The sequence below is a fragment of the Balearica regulorum genome, chromosome W (assembly GCF_011004875.1).
Source record: "Balearica regulorum gibbericeps isolate bBalReg1 chromosome W, bBalReg1.pri, whole genome shotgun sequence".
In the NCBI taxonomy this organism is placed as follows: domain Eukaryota; kingdom Metazoa; phylum Chordata; class Aves; order Gruiformes; family Gruidae; genus Balearica; species Balearica regulorum.
In genome coordinates, this window is record NC_046219.1 from 28,061,716 (window position 1) to 28,080,594 (window position 18,879).

The following is an 18,879-nucleotide window of genomic DNA, read 5'->3' on the forward strand; positions in this document are numbered from 1 at the left end:
CTGTCATAACAGTCTCTCAGGGCAGGAGAGATGGTGTGCGCTGCTGGATTGTTGCATGCTGCATCCAGAGCTTGTGGCTGGTGTATCTGGCGTGGTCTGTGCTTGCAGTCTGCAGGCTGAAGATGTCAATTTCAAGGAAGTTGCTGGGCACTGGTTGCTGAAGACAGTTCTAGTTCCATCATTGTGGCACTTTGCTCGGTTTCATCAAAGTTCATCCTTCATTAATTTGGGTGATTCTTACTGTAATACCATTGATACAGCATATAGCAATTGTAGCAATGATGACATACAATGGCAAGGTTATTTAGAAATTAACATCATACAGTTTAATTTATTGGCTATTCTCACCCAAAATCAGATCCCCTTGAGGTACACATCGGACTTCCCCATCCTTTCGCATTACCCACCAAGTGCACCCAGGTCCTTGAGAAAAAGCCATCCCACAGATGGGTTTGCCTTTGCCTGAAGCAGAGATAACCCAGACTGTCTTCCCTAACATATTCTTCATGCGCACTACAGGGACTTTATCCCCTTCTACGGTATGTGGAACTTTTGAATGGGTAGAGTCAGTTTAATTAGTAGATCCCGTAGTGTTAACTAACCAGGTGGCCTTTGCTAAATGTGTATCCCAATGTTTGAGGGTCCCACCACCCATTGCTCTCAGCGTGGTCTTTAGCAGTCCATTGTATCATTTGATTTTCCCAGAGGGTGGTGCATGAAAGGGGATGTGATACACCCACTCAATGCCATGCTCTTTGGCCCAGGTGTCTATGAGGTTGTTTCAGAAATGATTCCTGTTGTCTGACTCAATTCATTCTGGGGTGCCATGTCACCACAGGACTTGCTTTTCAAGGCCCAGGATAGCATTCCGGGTGGTGGCATGGGGCACAGAATATGTTTCAAGACCTTTGGCAGTTGCTTCCACCATTGTAAGTACATAGCGCTTGCCTTGGCAGGTTTGTGGGAGTGTGATGTAGTCAATCTGCCAGGCCTCCCCATAATTATCTTTCAGTCATTGTCTTCCATACCAGAGAGGCTTTAACTGGTTGGCTTTCTTGATCACAGCGCATGTTTCACATTCATGGATAGGATATCCATGCGATAGCATCCATGCTCAAGTCCACCCCTTGATCACGGGCCCATCTATATGTCGCATCTCTTCCTTGATGACCTGAGGTGTCATGGGCCCACCGAGCTATAAATAATTCACCCTTATGCTGCCAGTACATATCTACCTGAGTCAATTTAATCTTAGCAGCCTGATCCACCTGATGGCTGTTTTGATGCTCTTCAGTGGCCCAATTCTTGGATATGTGGGCATCTACGTGACGTACTTCTACAACCAGCTTCTCTAGCCGGGCAGCAATATCTCGTCATAGTGGGGCAGCCCAGATGGGTTTGCATCTGCGCTGCCAGTTGCTCTGCTTTGATTGCTGTAACCACTCCCACACGGCTCGGGGGCTTTCTGAGTGTCCCAAGCTGGTGTCTGCTGTGCCTTACAATCTTGTGGATCTAATGTGCCAGGCTATCGGATCCACACAGTCCAATAAACCCGGTTGTCCCTTTCCTCCACCTGGCTGGATGCAGGGTCCCTCTAATTCTGGTCATTGTATTCTTTACTTACTTCTTGCAAAAATTACTTAGAAGTCACTTCAAGAGGATCATAAGTACAAGCAGGCCTTCCACTGGGCCTGGGGGATGGCCCAATGGAAACTGGAGCATCATTTTTCCTGGAAGAATCCCCTTTTGTGACTGTTTTGCCTTGCAGCTCATGTACTCATGCCTGTAGGATCGAGGTAGGCTTTCCGTCCCACTTCCTCACGTCCTCTCTGTGGTCGCGCAGATAAAACCACAGGGTGCCTCATGGTGTATACCCTCTATATCCTCTCTCTGGAGCAGAGGAATGCTTACTCCTAATAGTTGAGATACTGGTCCGTACAGGTGGGAAATAGGACATATTCTCTTCGAGTTGCTGGACCTTCTGGGACAGTTTCTCTACAGCCAAGATGAGGGAGGAAGAAAGGCTCTCTTCATATTGCTGGAGTCGGCCAGCCACTTCATTCACCACTGGTGCCTCTTTGTCTTTCCAGTCCATTACTGACAGTGAGTTGGTGTACGATGGTGCATTCCGTACAAACTTCCGCCACATGGGTCGGGTACATTGGACTTCATCAGGATCTGCGGGTAACTACGTATTGTCTGGGTCATAATAAGCCATCTCCCACAGAGCTTATTCCCTCAGGTACTGGATACCTCTCTCCATGGTGGTCCACTTGCCTGGGTGACAGATGACATCTTCGCTGAAAGGATACCTTTCCCTCACACTTGACAGGAGTTGCCTCCAGAGGCTGAGGGCCTGAGCCTTCTTCCCAATTGCCTTGTCAATACCCCCTTCCCTAGACAGGGATCCCAGCTGCTTGGCCTCCCTACACTCTAATTCCAGGCTACTGGCCCCATTATCCCAGCATCAGAGCAGCCAAGTGCTCACCTGGAAGGCAGCTGAAATCTTTTTGCATACCTCGCAGCTCACTCAGGGACAGGGATCGGGTGATTACCTCTGTTTCTGACTCTTCCTCCTGTTCTCATGATGGTCCTGGTTCATCATCATCCCATACTAAGTGAACTCATTTTTTTTGCATATAGAACTCATTTCTTCTTGTGTATAGGGGCGACTGATACCAGCATGGGTTGTTTTTTTGGTTCAACTGCACTGCCTGTTACTGGGGTTTGAGTAGTGTCAGTGCCTGTTGCCTGGGTTGGGGTAGCCACAGTGCCTGTTGCTCTGTTTTCCCTCTCTTTCCCCTGATGGTGCTGCCTACTATCGAGCAGTATTTGGTAGATAGTGGCCAGGGCCCAGCACAGTGCAGTCAGTTGTGCCTCCTTGGAATAGCCACAGCATTTTCCTTTCAAATATTCTACCACTTCATCAGGGTCCTGTAGTTGTTCGGGAGTGAAATTCCAAAGCATTGGGGGTGATAAGTTCTCTAGATACCTGCCCATATTCTCCCACATGCCATGCCAGCCCTGACTATCCAGCCTCGGGGCAGATCTCTGGGTGGTATTCTTAAAACAATTTCTTTGTAACCCTGAACAGGACTTGAAACACATTCAGGAGACATAGCAATAGGAACATGCTGGCTTGAACATCCCAAGGATATTCAAAATTCTCAAAAGCTGTTGTAACAAGCCTGAAGGAAAAACGGGAGGTGAAAGAGTGGGAGAAAGTGTCCCCCCCATCTTCCCCACAGATTGGGTGTGATTATTAATCAATGCCGAGACATGTCATCCGAGGTATGGACATGACAGCAATGCCACATACAAATACCAGCTTAACCTCATGACCAGTGATGTTATCATATCATAAGTCGGTATTACACAGTACAGGAACATGAGAATCCTGACCTCTCTCCCAGAGGTGATAAACAGTGCCACAGGGAATACATACAGCAAGTAAGAGTTTACATACTACAGCCATGTGACCAAACAAAACATGATTGTGACCAGTGACTATTTAACTACTATTATACTTATAACAAATTTGTTTTAACACGCTCTGGTCAGATCTGTCACAGATTCACAGATTCACAGATTGGCTTGGTGAGCATTTCTACCAGCTCCCTCAGTACCCTTGGGTGGATCCCATCTGTCCCCATAGACTTGTGTGTGCTTAAGTGGTGTAGCAGGTCGCTAATCATTTCCCCTTGGATTACGGGGGCTTCATTCTGTTCCTCGTCCCTGTCTTCCAGCTCAGGGGGCTGGGTACCCTGAGAACAACTGGTCTTACTGCTAAAGACTGAGGCAAAGAAGGCATTAAGTACCACAGCCTTTTCCTTATCCTTTGTTACGATGTTTCCCCCCACATCCAATAAAGGATGGAGATTCTCCTTAGCCCTCCTTTTGTTACTAATGTATTTATAGAAATATTCTTCGTTGTCTTTTATGGCAGTAGCCAGATTAAGTTCTAGTTGGGCTTTGGCCCTTCTAATTTTCTCCCTGCATAACCTCACAACATCTTTGCAGTCCTCCTGAGTTGCCTGCCCCTTCTTCCAAAGGCCATGAACTCTCTTTTTTTTCCCTGAGTTCTGGCCAAAGCTCTCTGATCAGCCAGGCCAGTCTTCTTCCCCGTCAGCTCATTAACATGCATCATCTCTTGACCTGGAGTGACTGTTTCTAGGAATGCAATTCTTCAGTAGTCTCTTTGCTGAATATGTCAATTAAAAAAAAATAATCAGTGAATCTTCCATTTCTATATGTGTCCCAATAAAGGACTAACAAGTTCTCTCACACCACTGTGAAAGAATTTGTATGCATGTGTGTGCTGAGGGTGTGCCCTAAGAGCTTTCAGCATTACTCAAGTGTGTACTAAGCTAATGAGTACCTAGACTGTTTCAGCAACTTGAGTGAAACTCTGCAGCACGTCACACTTGACTAAAGCAGAGAATAAACTGAAGTAACTCAAATTAACTGCCATGTGATGACATATTCTTAGGATGGGATTTCCCTCCCTTACTGTTAGAGATAAGCCTCTGGTATACACCAATCATTTAGGTTCCCCTTTGCACAAGTTAGTTACATTATTAATGTAACAAATACAATGCATACAGTCTACTCATTCCTCATGTTAATGATTTTAAATGATCAAAAGGTAAAGGTTTTACCTTTTATTTAAAGATCTGGAAGTCAGTTTCTCTCCTGATTTACTCTTTATTCAATACTACCTAAGTTAGTGTATATACTTGCATGCTATTACAAACTTCCTTCTAAAATCAAATATATTCGCATTCTTAGCTCTACTATAACTGTCAATTTATATCGAGAAGAGAATATTTTTGTTGATTGTAAGCAAAGCTTTTGTCAGTAAAGTTCAGAAATCTACTTCTAAAGACATGCAGGATCTAGAAGCCAACATATGCCAGGGAATAACTCTCAATGAGGATAGAAAAGCTGAGCAGGCAAGGAGGAACAAATGAATTGAAAACAAAATAAGTAAGATATTCTCTGATGTTTATCATACAGATTATTTTTTCATTTGAACAACTATACTGACTCAAATATTCATAACCTGTCCAATGTATTGGCATGGATTTATTTTAAAAAGATGGTGTAAAAATTCATTTTAATAATTAAAATTATTGATAAATTCCCTCACTTGTTTAAATCTACATATTAGCAACCTAAGAGCTGACTTGTTTGCATAAGCTCATTAAGAATCATGAGATTTTTTTTTCAGCATGCAATTTTTGTCACAGAGTTACATATGAAAATTTATGGTGTATTCCGAAAAGCAGAAGAAAAATATTTTCAAGCAGAGTGAAAATGTAGATCCTGATTCTATAATCTAGCATTCTGCTTGTAGCATCATTCTGAAGGCAATGCCATCCCCAAGAACTGACCTATGCAAAGCAGTTTATTTCAAATGACTGCTGTTGTTATCCTGTCTGTTTTAAATATAGGATTATAGGGCCTTCACTACCACAGTCACAGAGCGCTCTTTGAAGTATTTTTCCATGCAACTTGCTTTGTCAAAGATTGCTATTTTTCATCCTTTGAAGATGCATGCAGAGAAATTCTTTGGCTCGCAGAGGAAGCGTGTAGGAGAATACAGAATTTCCTCACTTATGTGCTCACTCCAGTGCCTTTAAGATTGAGGTCTTAAAAGGGTTGTTTCACAGAATCACAGAATGGTAGGGGTTGGAAGGGACCTCTGGAGATCATCTAGTCCAACCCCTCTACTAAAGCAGGATCACCTAGAGCATGTTGCACAGGATCACATCCAGGTGGGTTTTGAATATCTCCAGAGAAGGAGACTCCCCAACCTCTCTGGGCAGCCTGTTCCAGTGCTCAGTCACCCTCAAAGTGAAGAGGCTTTTTCCTCATATGGAGATGGAACTTCCTGTGTTCCAGTTTGTGCCTGTTGCCCCTTGTCCTGTCACTGGGCACCATTGAGAAGAGTCTGGCCCCATCCTCTTGACATCCACCCTTTAGATATTTATAAGCATTGATCAGATCCCCTCTCAGTCTTCTCTTCTCCAGGATAAACAGACCCAGCTCTCTCAGCCTTTCCTCCTAAGAGAGATGCTCCAGTCCCCTAATCATCCTTGTAGCCCTCTGCTGGACTCTCTCCAGTAGTTCCTTGTCTTTCTTGAACTGGGGAGCCCAGAACTGGACACAGTACTCCAGGTGTGGCCTCACCAGGGCAGAGTAGAGGGGGAGGATAACCTCCCTCCACCTGCTGGCCACACTCTTCTGACTGCACCCCAGGATACCATTGGCCCTCCTGGCCACAAGGGCACATTGCTGGCTCATGGAGAGCTTGTTGTCCACCAGGACTCCCAGGTCCTTCTCTGCAGAGCTGCTTCCCAGCAGGTCAACCCCTAACCTGTACTTGAGCTTAGAGTTATTCCTCCCTAGGTGCAGGAATACACCTACACTTGCCCTTGTTGAATTTCATATGGTTCCTCTCTGCCCAGCTCTCTAGTCTGTCCAGGTCTCGTTGAATGGCAGTGCAGCTTTCTGGTGTATTGGCCACTCCTCCCAGCTTAGTATCGTCAGCGAATTTGCTGAGGGTGCACTCTGTCCCCTCGTCCAGGTCATTGATGAATATGTTAAATAAGACTGGACCAAGCACTGACCCCTGGGGCACACCACTAGCTACAGGCCTCCAACTAGACTCTGCGCTGCTTATCACAACCCTGTCGTTATCTCAACCATTCGTGCCCCACGTTGGGCACCAAAAAGGAGTGTCATGTTTTAGCCCCAGCCGGCAGCTGAGCACCATGTGGATGCTTGCTCACTCCTCCCCCTCCATCTGGTGGGATGGGGAGGAGAATTGGAAGACAAAGGCAAAACCTTGTGGGTTGAGATAAGGACAGTTTACTGGGACAGCAAAGGGAGAGGAAAATAACAGCAACAGTACTTACAATATACAAAACAGGTGATACTCAATGCAATTTCTCACCGGACGACCCGACAACTGTACACGACCGCCACTCAGGCCTTCCCAGAGCTGCCCGGAGTCGCACCACCCCTCCCCAGATAGCCCCCTTTTATGCTGAGCATGATGTCATATGGTATGGAATACCCCTTTGGCTAGTTTGGGTCACCTGTCCTGGCTGTGTCCCATCCCAGCTTCTGGTGAAAATTAACTCTATCCTAGCTGAAAGCAGGACACCTTATATCCTAACCTTAGCTATTCCCCTCCCTGGGGTGACATTTTACATGATTTGGGTGGAGAGTCGAGTACTATAGTCATATATGTTTAGCATATACTTCTTTAAGCTCATTATCATGCTCAGGGGTGTCAATATTAATTTCATGGATAATCAAGCAAAAGGTCTCACTCTGGGCACCATGGCTTTCAAGATTCTATGTTGAAACCGTTTATCTGCTTATTCCACATTCTCTAGCCAAAAGAGGACCGTCCTGCCACCATAAGACTCCCTCCTTCGGCTGCTTCTCATGCTGACCTTGCGGATCTCCATCCACAATGTTTGCACAAGAGATCAGCAGACATCAGCGTTTTTAACTTCTTATGTTCAGTTCTCACATTATCCACCCCATGACTGTAGTCACTCGATTCAAGATCCAAATCATGTTTGTATGAAGTCAATCGTGGCAATATCCCTTATGTTTGAAATTTCTTCCTCTTCACCTGGATGCAGCTCCAATTCGGTCCACCCAGACACCATGCGTACTTGACAAATTAACACCTGGGTTAGCATGGATTTGATGCAAGCTAATAATAAAAAAAAAGAATAATCACAATGATTACTATCAATGTAAATTTCAATAAAGCAGCAAGCCATCCTGAGAGTGAGAATCCTAATTAATGCAAAATTTTGTTTAACCATCCTACTTCTATGCTCCCTCTAAGGTCTGTACTCGCTTTTGCCACACGCTTCATGTGGTCTAATTGTTCATTAAGGTTTTGTGTTACATTTTGTTTGTGGATACAGCAAGTGTCGTTGGCTAAGTTCATGTAGCCACACACTCCATTCTCATGCAATAACAACAAATCTAACGTCAGTCTTTTCTGTAATGCCATTTTTGATGTAGCCTGTAGTTGTACGTTCAGTTCTTCCAATCCAATGTGAGTTGCATTAGCCAATGCTTCAGTCTGTCCAGTGAGGTTATACAACATCATTCAATTCTGGAATGCTATTTGAGGCATGAAAATTGATTCCAGAACCCATCCAACCACAGTTCCTGTTGTCGGGTATTGCCAGGGGTCTTCCAATTCTCTTTAGATTTGTCCCCACAGAGACAGTGCAAGAGGTTGCTTCCTCCAGAGGGGACAAAGTGTTAACAGTCTGTATTCGGTTTGCAGGGCAAGGTTTTGGTGGGGGGGGGGGGGGGCTACAGTGGTGGCTTTTGCGAGAAGCTGATAGAAGCTTCCCCTGTGTCCGATAGAGCCAATGCCAGCCGGCTCCAAGACGGACCTGCCACTGGCCAAGGCTAAGCCAATCAGCAACAGTGGTAGCACCTGTGTGATAACATATTTAAGAAGAAAGGTAAAAAACTTAGGAGCAGCATTTGCATCCAGAGAGAGGAGTGAGAAGATGCGAGAGGAACAACTTTGCAGACACCAAGGTCAGTGCAGAAGGAGGGGGAGGAGGTGCTCCAGGCACCAGAGCAGAGATCCCCCTGCAGCCCGTGGTGAAGACCATGGTGAAGCAGGCTGTCCCCCTGCAGCCCATGGAGGATGATGGCAGAGCAGATATCCACCTGCAGCCCATGGAGAACCCCATGTTGGAGCAGGTGGAGGCACCTGAAGGAGGCTGTGACCCCATGGGAAGCCCGCGCTGGAGCAAGCTCCTGGCAGGACCTGTGGACCCATGGAGACAGGAGCCCATGCCGGAGCAGTCTGGTCCTGAAGGACTGCATCTCGTGGAAACTACTCACACTGGAGCAGTTTGTGAAGGACTGTAGCCCATGGGAAGGACTCATGTTGGAGAAGTTTGTGGAGGACTGTCTCCCGTGAAAGGAACCCCACGCTAGAGCAAAGGAAGAGTGTGAGGAGTCCTCCCCCTGAGGAGGAAGGAGCAGCAGAGACAATGTGTGATGAACCCCCATCCCCCTCCGTCCTGGTTTCAGCTGAGAGGGTTCATTTTCTTCACAGTAGCTAGTATGGGGCTATGTTTTGGATTTGTGCTGGAAGCAGTGTTGATAATATAGAGATGTTTTTGTTATGTGGACCTGTTGTTGTTGAACAGCGCTTACACAGAGCCAAGGCCTTTTCTGCTTCTCGCACCACCTTGCCAGTGGGATGGCTGGGCGTGCACAAGGAGTTGGGAGGGGACATAGACAGGTGACCCAAACTAGCCAAAGGGGGTATTCCATGCCATGTGACATCATGCTCAGCATAAAAGGGGGGCTAGTCGGGGAGGGGTGGCAGCAGCTCCAGGACGCGTGGCTCAGGGACAGTCCAGTTTCGGGACAGGTCTGAGCATGTGGTCTGAGTTGTACGGTCCTTGGGTGAGAAACTGCATTGTGTATCACCAGTTTCATATACTCTGTTAAGTACTGTTTTGTTTTGTTTTGTTTTGTCTTCCCCTCTCCCTTTGCTATCCCAGTAAACTGTCCTTATACCAACCCACCAGGTCTTGCCTTTTCCTTCCCATTCTCCTCCCCATCCCACCGTGGGGGGGGAGGGAGGAGGGGGAGGCAGGAGTGAACGAGCGGCTGTGTGGTGCTCAGCTGCCGGCTGGGGTTGAACCACAACACCCTCCCCCAGTGCTGCTGGGGGGGAGGAGGTAGAGAAAACCAGGAGTAAAATTAAGCCTAGGAAGAAGGGAGGGGTGGGGGGGGAGGTGTTTTAGGACTTCATTTTATATCTCATTACTCTGCTCTTTTTTGTTTGGTAATAAATTAGATTAATTTTTCTATGTTGAGTCTGTTTTGCCCTTGACAGTAATTGCTGAGTGATCTCTCCCCTGTCCAGCTGAGGAGACAGAGTGATAGAGTGGCTTTGGTGGGCACCTGGCATCTAGACAGGGTCAACCCACCACACAGTCCCAATGCGTGTTGGCGTCGCTGGCCCCAAACAATATCACCGTTTTGTTAGTCATGGCCGTATTAAAACTTTGGTTTTCAGATAAGTATGAGGAGCAGAAATAGAAATACACAACAAATAAAAATCAGCAGCCCTTCTTGGCACTCTAGATGGGTATAGGAGAGTCTGTGATCCCAGGTGCAATTTCCTGGCGTTCAGAGTACCTGTGAACACAAAAGAAGTGCTTGGTCTTGATTTGACTGGCAGATATTAGGTTAGAAGGTGGGTACCATTCATCTAGTACTGATTCAATGGAGTTTTCTGGAGCTATCTTTCACTTCCCAAGTTTGGATTCTGCAATGTTTGGTATGGCTGCCATTAAAGGTGCAGTATTGGCATTCAGTGGCCTGTAATCAGTTGTAAGCCACCACTGTCCATTCAGCTTTTTTACTGGCCAGACAGAAGAATTATAGGGGGAGTGTGTGCAAGTGATAATACCTCTTTTTTCCTAATGTTTTACCATCCTGTCAATGCCTGAATGTGCGGCTGCTGACAGGAGGTACTGCCTTACATTAGTAATTCTCGATGGGGGTAGAGGTATAGACATCTCTAATAAGCTTATAGCTTTAGGCTCATCCTCTTCAAGCCATGCTATTTCTCCATCACCTCGTCCAGTGAAACTCCAGACTGACCCATCAGGGAGTTTCCACACTCTGCCAGACAACACATTGACTCCCAATATGTTAGTGTTGGCAGCACTGACCAGTACTTCGGTGCGGGTCAATTTCTTCTCACCTGGGAGCCACAGGGCAATTTTCGCTGTGGGACATTCCTTTATGTTCCCATCAATCCTTGTAAATTTTACCTTATGGTGACCAGGTTTCACATTTAGGCATTCTGTGGTCTCCTTGATGATTACTGACATTTGAGCACCCTTATCAATGAGGAAGTATGTAAAAATTCTCCTTGGTCCTACTGGAATAGCAATGACAGGTTCGTGATGTTTATCAAAGAGCCATTGTATAGCTAGCACTCGCTGGGCAGGGTGGCTTACTGTCCTCCCCAGGGATGCAAGTTTTTTGTCAAGGTATCTGCTAAATCAATTAGGTCCTGCTGCAGGGCTGAGGGCATCGATCTAACAGGAATTGATTTATATAAATCTTAATAAATTGCCTATCTTCTTTGCGAAACTGTCTCAGTGAAAGTCCTTTAGGGGGCTCTGATATGTGATTATATATAATCCTTTAGACATAAACCGTTGACCAAGTCTGGGACTAAGACTGGACCTAGCCGCACCTAGACTCCTCTCTGAGAAGGGGTTTAGAAAGCAAGGGGGTCCTTTCTGAACTTTGTGACTCAACAGGAGGGCCTCCCTCAGCCACGCATCAGACTTATATCCCCTTTTACACGACACTGCTTCACAATATAACACTGGGAATAAAATAGCATACAAATGGAGGTATAAGGGAATTGTTTAATTACAGCATGCCTCACTGGAGTTCCTGTGTGATGTATTATACTCATTGCAGTCGAGACTGAGACTGGTCAGATGCATACGTCTCTTGAGGTATCTGAACTGAAAAAAATTTTAAGAAGTTAGTAAACAAAGTACTTCATTATTTATTTTCTCAGCATTACTACATGCTTATCTTCTTCCTTCTGTAATCGAGTTGGGAAATGAAATTTTTAGATAAGATCTTTACATACTTTACTAATACGATAGAAAAGCCATTCCACTTAAATCTTTTTTTTATTTGCACTATTTGAAAAAAATGTTGAAAAATAAATCAAGATTGCTTTAAACTTCAGGTGTTTTATACATCAAAAGACCAAAACACGAGGTATTTTTATTTCAATTCCCAATTTTAATCTCTTTTTGTAACGTTTCCCTCTCTTAATTAAAACACGACAGGGTGCTACTCCAGAGAGTGTAGAGTTTAGTACACAGCTCTCGATATCCCTGGAAAAGGAAGAATCAAGGAACTTAGTTGACAAGACCTGCACATCAGCAAGCTCTAAGTGGCATGACAAGTCAGGGCCACTGCATAGGAAAGGGCATGTGGGTAAGGAGAGAGCTAATGTCAGAGCAGGAGCCAAATTCAAACTCTTTAGTAAAAGGAGCTTGGATTTGCTTTTTGTGTCTCTGACCATACTTTGAGGAAAGGGAGAGATCTCCTTGAGCTTGGAAAAAGGAGCCTTTATACAAAGTCTAAGGCAACCTAGGAATGATTAAGATAGGCAAGTGAACTGCAGAACAGTTCTCTTCCAGATGAGCTGATGACTGGGGATTGCTAGTGGATTATCAGCATACTGGCTGCAATTTCAAACAAATCATTGACATACAGTGGAGAACATGCATAGCATTTTGAAAACACTGAGAAAGAACATCTTGGTGTGGACACAAAACAATGACTTATTTGGCTTGCACAAGGTATTAGCTACACAATAAGAACAACCATTTTAGCAATGACCTGAAGAGCAACAGGTGGAGATTGCCCAGTAGGAAGGACTGCTTAAAGGCTCCCTGGAACAGAACAGATTCTTTAGAAACAGTTTGTGCAACAATTATTGACTGATCTAATTCCAAAATATGGCAATGGGATAGTTGGCAGAAAGTTATTGACTTTGCTAAATACACGGTTTGTACGAATCAGCCTGGGTATTTACACAAAACACTATCCAAAGACCAAGCAAGGTCAGGAGGATAGCAGAACAACTACTAAATCTCTTTGCTTGGATAACTGTTTAGAGATGCTTAAAGCTCAATGAACTATCTTCATATCTCAGAAGAAGTAGCTATGTAGTCTGCTAAAAAATTAGGTTCTAAGCAAAATCAGCGTATTGCTCATACCAACAGACTGGTTGAGAGGTTTTCTCAAATCATAAAAGTTACACAAATACTATTTGTGGCCAGTGACTGCAAATACTCAGAATGGCCTTTTGTCCTGCTCTCTTGCTTTCAGTAAGGAAATTAAAAACTCAGCTGATTTTTCCCATTTGAGCATGCACTTATACAGCCAACTATCTGAGGGGATTCTGGATGTGTTCCAAAAAAAGACTAATGTTTAAAAGCTCTAATAACAACTTTAGGTGCACTTCACCAAACTGGGCAAGGAAAAAAAAAAGCCCAAGAAAGGTGAAAGCACAGATCATGATCATGAGGCATGCCTGAACAAACCATGGAATAGGGTGTTAACAGATAATAGAAACAACTTGACTTGCCAGTTGGAAAGGACCTGAAGGCTACAAAATCTGTTACCTGTATATCTACTGCATCTCTGGTGAAAGAAAAGTCTTACTGACAATCTCTTACATGGTAGAATCAAAGATAGGACTCCATATCCCAAGCACCTCCCAACCCACCTGAAGTGTAACGCAAGCCAAGACTCCTTGGCACAACTTGAACAGATGTTATATTTCCTGAAAAAAGTCACAGCCACTCTGGGCTGCATGACCCTCATATCACATCAAGATGCCGTATTCACATCTCTGAGGATGCAGTAGAAGGAAAAGCTTCTGCATAATCACATTCCATGTTGGCTCTCAGAGTGATTGAAAAGCAACACTGGTGCAATCCACATGTGCAAGTATCAAGGATGATAGGCCAATATTTTTCTTCACAGCCTTCAATAAAGATTTAAATTTGATACTGTCTCCATGCAGTGGATGACCATGCTGCCAGTGGCACACTCTATAGGTCTCTCTCTCAAAAAAAAATAATTAGTGAGAGTTACCCAAACTATTTGGTGAAAAGTACTAGGGGGTTCTTTGCTTTTTTGTCTCTTCCTTTTGGGGTCAGAAGGTCTGTCCTTAGACTTGGAAGAATCCCTTACTGGCATTGCAGACTGGCTACTCTGGTGAGAGCCACAAAGCCAAAGTCTTAGGTCAAGCAGCAGACTCAGCAGGATCAGCTCCCAGAGGAGAAAGGGAGAGAGTAAATGGGCTTTCTTCTCCTTCCCTCTGTCCTTAAAAAACTGTGATAAACTTCAATCAAGACAACTCTGGGACATGCAAACAGCAGAATAAACTTATGGAGAAAAGCCTTTGAAATAATATCATCTTTTTGATTTTGTTCCATTCCCAGCACTGTCAGCTGAGCCAAATTTATTTGCAGTTCTGTAGCCCTCAATAAAAACATTCACTTCAGTAGATGGAGTGTCTTTTTTCAATGTAGATTTTGTCATTTAGGAAGCAGGTTAATTCTTTAATAAAAAAAACCCCAAACAACCTCTTATACTGGAATAAGGATACATACATAGTGGTCTTTGGTGAATCCATAGCGCTATAGACAGTATAATAGTCACAGGTTTTAAAACAATCTCAGTTAAAGAGTAGGAATCTGTTTGTTTCTAATTATTTCATGAGCATGTCATATGCAGGTGGAAAGCTGCTCAATTGAACAGAATTTTATGGGCTAGCTACCAACTGTGGCAAATATATTAAAAGGTAGGCTAATTAGTAGATTAGGGAACTCAGAATTATCCATAGAGTAGAATAATTACCCCATCATCATGCAAACAGACATTTTATTCAGCATTTCAGATTGTTATCTCTTTCTTTTTTAAAGAAACAATTGTCCAATGGTTGGATCACAGCTAATCTCATAATGAGTAACTGAGGGTGTATTCTGGCATGGTTAACCCAGGTGGTTATCTTTCAGCTCCTGAAGGGGACATACTAAAAAGTTTGTGCTCCATGACTTCTTCATCTTTATCATGGGCTTGTTCCTCACATTTGAAAGGTTATACCCTCATGAAATACCAGGGAAGAGACTTTGATACATTCCTGGAGAGAATGTGCTACACATATGACAACTGTCTCGCCATAAAATTCATTTCAGCTGCAAGCCACCAGGCTCTTTTGCATAAAAAGAATGGAAAGCCCATGTCATGGTTTTACCCCAGCCGGCAGCTGAGCACCACGCAGCCACTCGCTCACTCCCCCCACAGCGGGATGGGGGAGAGAATCAGAAGAGTGAAAGTGAGAAAACTCGTGGGTTGAGATAAAGACAGTTTAATAGGGAAAGCAAAAGCTGCACGCACAAGCAAAGCAAAGCAAGGAATTCATTCACCACTTCCCATGGGCAGGCAGGTGTTCAGCCATCCCCAGGAAAGCAGGGCTCTGTCACGCGTAACGGTTACTTGGGAAGACAAATGCCATCACTCCAAATGCCGCTGCCCCTCCCTTCCTCTTCCCCCAAGCTCCTTATAAACTGAGGATGACATCATATGGTATGGAATATCCCTTTGGTCAGTTGGGGTCAGCTGTCCTGTCTGTGTCTCCTCCCAACTTCTTGTGCACCCCCAGCCATCCCGCTGGCAGGGCAGTGCGAGAAGCAGAAAAGGCCTTGGCTCGGTGTAAGCACTGCTCAACAACAATAGGTCCGTATAACAAAAACATCTCTATATTATCAACACTGCTTCCAGCACAAATCCAAAACATAGCCCCATACTAGCTACTATGAAGAAAATCAATCCTCTCAGCTGAAACCAGGACAGCCCGGTGAGTTTATTAATAAATAATAGCTAGATATGTGTAGCAGGAGATGTATCATTTCTATATCTACTGAATTTATCTGTATTTCCTTCAGACAGTATTTGGGATCACAAAATTTCTGTATAAAGCAGATTTCTGGAGAGGGAGCTCCTAGAAAGGAAAAAAAAAACCAAAAGAAGAAAAATACAGTAATTAAAGGCAGTTTTGATTGCCTTAATTTCTACATAACTTTCCATTACTCCATAAATTTCCATATAAATTTCTACATAACTCAGTAATTGAGGTATATGTATGCTTCTGATATGCAATGGGCTTAAGTGGTTAATCAGTCTATCTAACTAGATTTTGAAACTAAAATGTAGGAGAGGTCAGAAATTAATAAAACCAGCTCTGGGGAAAAAAAAAAAAAAAAAAAAGAGAAGCCTTAAGGTTGGACCCTTAGGCTTCAAAACTAAAACATTTCTACTGACATTAATAAAACACTCATCAAATTAATCTTTATGGTATATACCTCATCACCAAATTGCTATTATACAGGTATGCACAAATGCATGAATAATAAAATACTAATTCCAACTTAGTGAATATAAAATACCGCAGGTAGAATGCTAAAAACACCATAATCTATTACATTTACAGACACAAAAAACCCTCTAATCCTCAGAAAAATCCCTACTCCACAAACTGAGCAATTAGTCAAATAAACATGCCTTAAAATATGTATGTTGAATGTGGGCAGGTTTTAATTCCAGTGGATAACTACAGGTAAGTTCAAAAGGGGGTGATGCTTCTCTCCTCAGACAGAACTATTGAGCAACTACGAAAGGTTCAACATCAGGAAATGACAGCGATAGGAAAAATTTCCACAGATTTCAATGGGCTGTAGATAAGATTTATATTAACTTAGAGAAGGCTGATAAAAAATGATAGCTTTGGGTGCCCGCATGTCTTCAAATTGGCAAAAAGACAAACAAAAAAAAAACCTGGAAGAACACTAAGGACACATTGTGTCACTTAAAGAGTGGGCAGTCTTTGTATTGCTGGAATAAAATGTACAGGATGCAAGTGAAATGAATTATATAAAAATGCCAAGGAGGTACCAGTAAAACTATTATGTAACTACAACATGCTTGCACATGCAACTTGCTTTAAGGGGGTTATTAGGGAAGATTTTAAGGCTTTAAATGAGTGTGCATGCATTTATGTTTAAAAATAATCATAGAATCATTTAGGTTAGAAAAGACACTTAAGATCATTGAGTCCAACCATTAACCTAACACTGCCAAGTCCACCACTAAACCATGTCCCTAAGTGCCACATCTACATGTGTTTTAAATACCTCCAGGGATGGTGACTCTACCACTTCCCTGGGCAGCCTTTTCTGGTGATTGACAATCCTTTCAGTGAAGAAATTTTTCCTAATATCCAATATAAACCTCCCCTGATGCAACTTGAGGCCTTTTCCTCTCATCCTATTGCTTGGTACTTGGGAAAAGAGACCAACATCCACCTCACTACAACCTCCTTTCAGGTAGTTGTAGAGAGCAATAAGGTCTCCCCTCAGCCTCCTCTTCTCCAGGCTTAAACAACACCAGTTCCTTCAGCCACTCCTCATAAGACTTGTTCTCTAGACCCTTCACCGGCTTCGTTGGCCTTCTTTGGACATGCTCCAGCAGCTCAATATCTTTCCTGTAGTGATGGGCTCAAAACTGAACACAGTACTTGAGGTGCGGCCTCACCAGTGTCAAGTACAAAGGGACAAGCACATTCCTAGTCCTCAAGCAGATCAACACTCCCACCCAACTTGGTGTCATCTGCAAATTTACTGAGGATGCACTTGATCCCCTCGTCCAGATCATTGATAAAGATATTAAAGAGAACTGGCCCCAAGACTGAGCCCTGGGGGACACCACTTTTGACCAGTCGCCAACTGGATTTAATTCTATTCACCACAACTCTTTGGGCCCAGCCATCCAGCCAGTTTTTTACCCAGCGAAGAATATGCCTGTCCAAGCCGTGAGCAGTCAGTTTCTCCAGGAGAATGCTGTGGGAAACATTGTCAAAAGCTTTACTAAAGCCCAGGTAAACAACATCCACAGCCTTTCCCCCACCCACTAAGCAGGTCATCTTGTCATAGAAGGAGATCAGGTTAGTCAAGCAGGACCTGCCTTTCATATGCTGACTGGGCCTGATCACCTTGTTGTGCTGTTCGTGCCATGTGATGGCACTCAAGATGATCTGCTCCATAACCTCCCCTGGCACTAAAGTGAAACTGACAGGCCTGTAGTTCCTAATAATGCACTTAAATATCCCTATCCAAATTTTGTATGTTAAATTTAAAGAGAATTGATATATTAACAATATTTTTTTTTCAATACTATATGCTACTATAGCTATATATGACTATTACATGTATAGATTCCATTTATTTTATTCTCTTCAAATACATATCTAAATAAAAAGGATATCCCTATATATATTTCAAACACTTCCCACTTCTTAGTTATAGTACATAGGAAGAATGGAAAAATTAAGAGCAAACTTATTTTTCAAATATTAAGTGTGCTAAACATTTTTCTTTATAAAATATGAGCTAAAAATATGGATTTAGTAAGAGAGCACATACAGTTCATAAGAATGAACATGCAACACTGCAGTTTAAATAGCATGGATTGAGGCAACATCCACAGGAGTAGTTCATAGGAAAAAACCAACACAGACTGAAATAAGAATCTGTCCTACCTTCATTAATTCTTATTTCAGTTGTTAAAGCCATGCCCTTATTAACAAAGGACAACTTTTGCAAAATATAAATTTTTTTTTTTTTAAAAAAGCCATCCAACAGTTGTATCCTCCTTTTTTCAGTGCTATAAACTCAAAGGGAAGTTGAGGCCAGACTAAGGCACCCTTATTAGCCTCACCTGTCAGGACACTGCTAACCTCACGCTGGGTGAGTGCACCTCTAACACTAACACCAACTGTAAAGGACCCCCGAACTGTGAGGATACCCCCCATATTGTCACTCTGCATTGAAAAACCTTAGGTAGGGAGATACATCACTGCTTTGCATATTTCTAAGCAATACTGGGCCACAAAGTGATTACAAATAAAAAGTGCAGCTACTTGGCAGTTTCAGTTCTTTGCCATGTCTTAAAGAATACAAGAGAAAAATATCATGAAAATAACATTTAAGTTAAAGTTGCAGAGAAATAACATCAGCAGCAATCCTATTTACTGGTGTTTTCCTTATTTCCTCCAAGTAGGATTCTGATACATTTAACTTCCACTGACTAAAATGTTATTCTGGAGGGTCCAGCAGCACAAACTCAGAGGCCCACAAGATATGTGTAAAATCAATGGGGTCCATTTGTAGAGCTAGGAACTATTGAGTC

At 43.4% G+C, this 18,879-nt stretch overlaps 1 protein-coding gene across 1 annotated transcript in view; it reads right to left on the minus strand.

The window, feature by feature from the left end:
- Positions 1-18,879, minus strand: part of LOC104632877 (glucosaminyl (N-acetyl) transferase 4) — a 60,789-nt gene that overhangs the window by 33,072 nt on the left and 8,838 nt on the right.